Raw genomic sequence first — 6,000 nt, forward strand, 5'->3', positions numbered from 1 at the left:
GTACTTGGAACCTGAATTGCGTCTCTCGCTTTCCTCTCTGGTGTTCTTTGAATGTTGGCAGCACCGGGGAGGAAAGCGAACGTCCGTCTCACGGATCTGTGATTGAGCGGCAGTTATTGCTGAATCAGAGCCACTCCTCAGACACTCCTGTACAAGTGGGGCATCTCAACCCTTTGTGTGCCTGGGGTGGAGGCAAAGTCACGTGGTTGCAGATGTGCTGCCCGGGGAGGAGGGGCAGGAGAGGGAGGGGCAGTGATTTTTGGGGACAGCGCTGGCTCAACCTGCACCGGTGAGACGAGGGGCCCACCAGTTTGGAGGACAGTCCTGGGAGATCTGCAGCCACATGTTGCTCAGTGCTCTGTCAGCATTGCCTGATTCGAGGCCTGGTTAAGAGCATAGGAATGACCAGGCTGGGTCAGACAAATAGTCCATCTAGCACAGTGTCCTGTCTTCCAGCAGTGAGATGCTTCAGGGGGAATGAACACAACAGGGCAATTTACTGAGTGATCCATCCCCTGTCATCCAGTCCCAGCTTCTGGCTGTCATGGGCTTAGGGACACCCACCGCATGGAGTTGCGTCCCTGACCGTCATGCCTAATGATGGACCCATCCTCCAGGAACTTCTTTAATTCTTTTTTTGGCTCAGTTATATTTTTGATGGAGTGCCCAGGTTGATTGTGTGTTGTGTGAAGAAGTACTTCCTTATGTTTGTTTTAAATCTGCTGCCTGTGAATGTCATTGGGTGACCCCTAGGTTCTTGTTCGCTTTCTCCGCACCAGCCCTGATTGTACAGACCCCTGTCCTCTCCCCCGTAGTCGTCCCTTTCCCAAACTGAACAGTCCCCGTTCAATCTCTCCTCATAGGGAAGCTGTCCCAGGCCCCTCATCGTTTCTCTTGCTCTTCTCTGCACCTTTTCCAATTCTCATGTGTCTCTTTTGAGACGGGGCAACCAGTACGCATTATTCAAGGTGTGGGCAAAACATGGTTATATCTGGCATTATGATATTTTCTGTCTTATTATCTATCCCTTTCCTAATGGTTCCTAACACAATGTTAGATTTGTTGACTGCCATTGAACATTGAGCAGATGTTTTCAGAGAATTATCCACAATGACTCTAAGATCTCTTTCTTGAGTGGTAACAGATTTAGATTTAGATCCCACATTTTGCATGTAAAGTTGGGATGATGTTTTCCAATGCGCATTACTTTGCATTTATCAACACTGAATTTCTTATCCCATTTTGTCCCCAGTTTGTCTCCCCGAGTTTGATGAGTTCCCTTTGTAACTCTTCGCAGTCTGCTTTGGACTTAACTATCTTGAGTAATTTTGTCTCATCTGCAAACTTTACCATCTCAGTGTTCATCTCTTTTTCCAGATCACTAATGAACATGTGGGACTGCACTGGTCCCAGGACAGATCCTTGGGGCTCCCTGCTGTTGATCTCTCTCCACTATGAAAACGGACTGTTTATTGCTACCCTTTGCTTCCTATCTTTTAACCAGTTACCAATCCATGAGAGGACATTCCCTATTATCCCATAACAGCTTACTTTGCTTAAGAGCCTTTGGTGAGGGACCTTGTCAAAGGCTTTCTGCAAGTCCAAGTCCACTCTATCCACTGGATCTCCCTTGGCCACATGCTTGTTGACACCCTCAAAGAGTTCTAACAGGTTGGCAGAGGGGCAACTAATGTCCTTACACAAGGGACCTGACTGGCTTCCTGCAGGACTGATAACATGTGGGGGGAAAGTGGGGTAAGCCACCTCTCTGCCCCACTCCATTTCTGCCCAGTCAAACCTTGGGAGTAATGGAGAATCTGGCCCCTGTTCCCAGGTTTTCAGCCATTTATTTGTCTGTGGTTTTATTGCAAGATTCAGGGGCGGAGGTCAGCAAGGCACCCTCATTCCCACCACCAGCCGTGACCCTTCATCCCAGCCACTCCCCACCCAGCTGGAGAAATCTGGAGGTGGCTACTTCAAACGATGGGCAGAGAGGATCGCTCAAGGCCAGTGCAAGGGTCTGCCTCCCACTGGACTCAGCCGCTCTCAGTGTGGAATTTCCACTGACCTCCAGGGGATTCCTGTGTTTGGGGTGACTGGCCACCAGAGCCCCCCCTTGGGGTGAGTTTGTGCCCAGGTCTGAGGAGCATCGATCTCTGTCTGTCAGGAGTCAACACTTGGGTTTATGGATTGTGTGGCAGCAAGGGAAAAATCCAGCCCTCCCTGTGCTGGAGGAAGGAGGCTCATGGCCGCAGCTGGTTGGGAGAATGGAATCTATCTATCGATCTATCTATCTATCTATCCTTAGTGGCTGTAGGTGGCGGGCAGGTGAAGCAGGATGATGGGAAGGGGTTTTTCCCTGTGTGCTAGGAGGACCTTTCCATCCTCTACAAACACACACAAACGTGAAACTCAACGACAAGCCCCAGAGACAGTTGCCATTTTGCATCTTGCCTGAGGCCACCAGACCGTGCGGCAGTTCTCATTATTCCTTACAAGCGAATGCCGGGTGAAGGAACAAGAGCAGCCCTGAGGTGCCTATGCCCACACCTACAGTTTCTTGCCATCCCTGCTGTAGCAGGACAGCATGTTGCTGTAATCCAGTCTCTTGCAGCTCATGGAAAATGAAATGGGCGACTCAGAGGGTTCTGCTCCTTTCTGCTCGAGGGAGGCTGTGCTGAAGCAGAGCTGTTACCTTGGAGGTGAAAGGGATGGGAAGGAAACGGGACCCAGTGTGCGGAGTCAGGATTTTCCCACAGTGCAATTCTCTCGGCGGGCATGGATCTCACTTACACCACTTGCCACCAGTATAACTCCACTGATCTCAGTGAGCTCCTCCTTACACCCATGTGAGACCCAAAGTCTAGGTCAAAGGGCTTCAGTAGCTTCCTCTCAGATGGTAGCAATCTGCTAAAGCCTGGCACAACCCAGGGGTAAGCAATGCAATGGTATGTGGGTCACACCTGCATCTCCTTCGAGGAAGCCCAGCATTGCTCTGAGCAGGGAGTGGACCCCCACCCCCATGCTCCCTTCCAAGTCTGATTCACTTTGTAGGAGGAGAGGACTTGGAGGTGGAGGCCATGGCCACATTGTTCAAACAGCCAGTCTCATCTGCAGGCCCGAGGGCCTGGACTTGGAGAGGGAGTTCTCCAGTGGCCAGAGATGGGACACTAGATGGGGAGGGCTCTGAGTTACTCAGAGAATTTTTCCCAGCTGCCTGGTTGGTGGGTCTCCGGGCAGGGAGGGTGGAGGGGGGGGGTGTTTGCCTTCCTCTGCAGTCGGGGGAACAGGTCACTTGCTGGTTTGAACTAGAGTAACTGGTGGATTCTCTGTACCTTGAAGTCTTTAAGTCAAGATTTGAGGACCTCAGTAACTCAGCTGGAGGTGTTGGGCCTACTACAGGAGTGGGTGGGTGAGGTTCTGCAGCCTGCAATGGGCCGAAGGTCAGACTTGATTATTGCGATGGTCCCTTCTGGCCTTGGAGTCTATGAGATTTGTGTTCCGTGGCCTTCTATGGTATCTAGGTAGCTTGGTACTTAGGCTGGGGCTTTCAAAGACACCTAAGGGAGTAGGCACCCAGCTACTGCTGAATGTCTATGCTCATCACCTTCATGGCATGGGAATGTCTAGACTGGATCAGATCCAAGGTCCATCTAATCCAGCAACCTGACAGCAGCCTGCCCCAGAAGACGGTGTAGCGCCCCACAGTAGAAGATGGGGAATAATCTACTCCCTATGAAAGTCTCATCCTCATCTCTAACAGACATTGGCTGAAGCCCCAGACCACAAGATTTAATATCTCTCCCTTATGTTTCTTCTTGTTAACCATTATGACTCTGGATATTCTTATGATTCATATAAATGTCCAGTCCCTCTTTGACTCTTGCCAAATTCTTGGCCTTAACAACTTCTTGTGGCAATGAGTGTCACAGTCTAATTATAGGTTGTCTGAAAAAATCTTTCATCTGGACAGCTCTGTCCACCTCACCTGGAAGCTCATGGTGACTCTGGGGGTAAACTCTCCCCCCAGCTCCCTGCATGCATGTTGCTTAGCTCCCTGACTCTATTCCTCCCCATCATCTTCCTGCCCTTACACTTCAGATGCTTCCCCGCTGCAAAGGCTGGTCCTCTCCCTCTTTGGAGAGGAGAGAACCCCAGAAGGAAGCAGACAAATGCTCCCTGGGAACGTTTTCTCAAGCTCAGCTGTACTCGGCTGCCCTCTACAGGAGCTGGCTCCATCTAGCCATGGTCTGGTTGGAGCCTTTTGATGTCATGAGAGAATATATATAACTTTTCCGTTAATCTCTCTCTCTCCCGCTTTATCTGCTAATTAAATATTTATGTTAGTTAAATATTCATAGAACATTTTGGCTCAGAGTTTGTATCTGTCTACAAGTGTACGTGAGGCCTTTGATTTGTTGTTTTTCTGGCTATCTGAGATCCCTGCACCTGCCAGAGGTGTTGATTTTATTTTTTTTATTTGTATCTGTTTGACTGTTGGTTTTAAAATCAAATCCACCTTCATACTTTTGTATTTTTAATCTCCACTCTCCCCCGCTCTCTGCAACGCCCGACGTTTCATGTCTGATTCACTGCAGCAGTCGAACACTGCTGAAGGTTGCAGATTTCGAGGAGAGATGAGCTCCATCTCTTTGATGTTGATTGTCATCCAGGAATATTGAATATCGGAGAGGTCTGCCACTGGCAATCCAGGCAGCGCTTCACGGTCATGGTGCTGGTGGTGGCTGCGGACGGACTCAGAGAAGCCCAGGATATTTGTGCTATGATAGCACTCAGAGAAGGGCACAAAGGGGCTGCCTGGTCATGGAAAGTGCAGAGAGGGAACTGGTCGGTACGTGGGAGCTAAGTCATGTAGGGACTTGAAGGTGAGGAGAGAGCATTTAAGCTAGTTGCAGAAGATACGGGGCAGCTGGTGATGGGGTGGGAAGATAGGGGCTGGGCCAGGGCAGGGCAGAGGGCAAAGTGGGCGATTGGAGCTGATGGAAGCACCTTCTCATACCAGCAAGCTCAGGTACCTACATGCAAGGCTGCTGTCCTGAGGGAAATGGCTTCAGCTCATAGAATCCGTGAGGTTCTGGCTCAAGTAGCTAAGCTAGCGGCACTAAGTTCTCCTTGGAGAAGGTGTCGCTGTGGACGCATCCGACCTCCCTTCCTGAAGTGGTGACAGGGTTCCCCCTCGGTGAGTCAGTCACACCTCCAGCATTTCTCACAGCCCTGAACACACAGTGCATGAGGTCCTTCTCCTCCATGATCCTGGAAGAACCCGGAGCTTCCACCTCTAGGGGACTACAGCCTTTGGGAGTTCCACGGCTTTTGGTTCCTTGGGACGGCCACTCAGGGGGTCTGCTCCCTCCAAGAGAACCATGCCTCAGGCCTGTCTCTTGACAGTCATGTCAAGGTTTATTCCACGCGAGGTATGTCTGCAGCACTCCTCCTCTAGGTTTCCATCCGAGAGATTCCTAAAGCAAACACCTGCGGCAAGATTGCAGACCCAGAATAGCCCCATGGACTTCAAAGGGCATTTCTCCAGCCGTGCAATGGTGCAACTAAGCCAAACAGGGCTGTGTTCTCCTCACAGCACATACTCCAAGCGCCATCACTTAGAACTGACCTCTGGCAGGAGCCAGGGTTTGATGTCAGTGTTACAGAACCTCTGCTTGGAGCATGGAGACCCAAAATCTCCTGCTCCCATACTCCTTTTAGTTTATTTATGAAGAGGTCTCTCCTATTTTTTCCTCTTGCTATTTCTCTTCAGAGGTATCTTGTTGCTGTGTGGGCATGTGTGGATAGATAGATAGATAGATAGATAGATAGATAGATAGATAGATAGAATAAAATTGAGATGATAAAAATCTGACAGGATATATATTATTCCTCCTCTGTAAAAGAAATAAATTGGGAGAATATTGCTCAAGGTCCTTCCACCCAATGCACTCAGGTACCATGGTGATGAATCTGATACAAATGCCTTGACAGATA

The sequence above is a fragment of the Caretta caretta genome, chromosome 17, assembly GCF_965140235.1.
Source record: "Caretta caretta isolate rCarCar2 chromosome 17, rCarCar1.hap1, whole genome shotgun sequence".
Taxonomy (NCBI): domain Eukaryota; kingdom Metazoa; phylum Chordata; order Testudines; family Cheloniidae; genus Caretta; species Caretta caretta.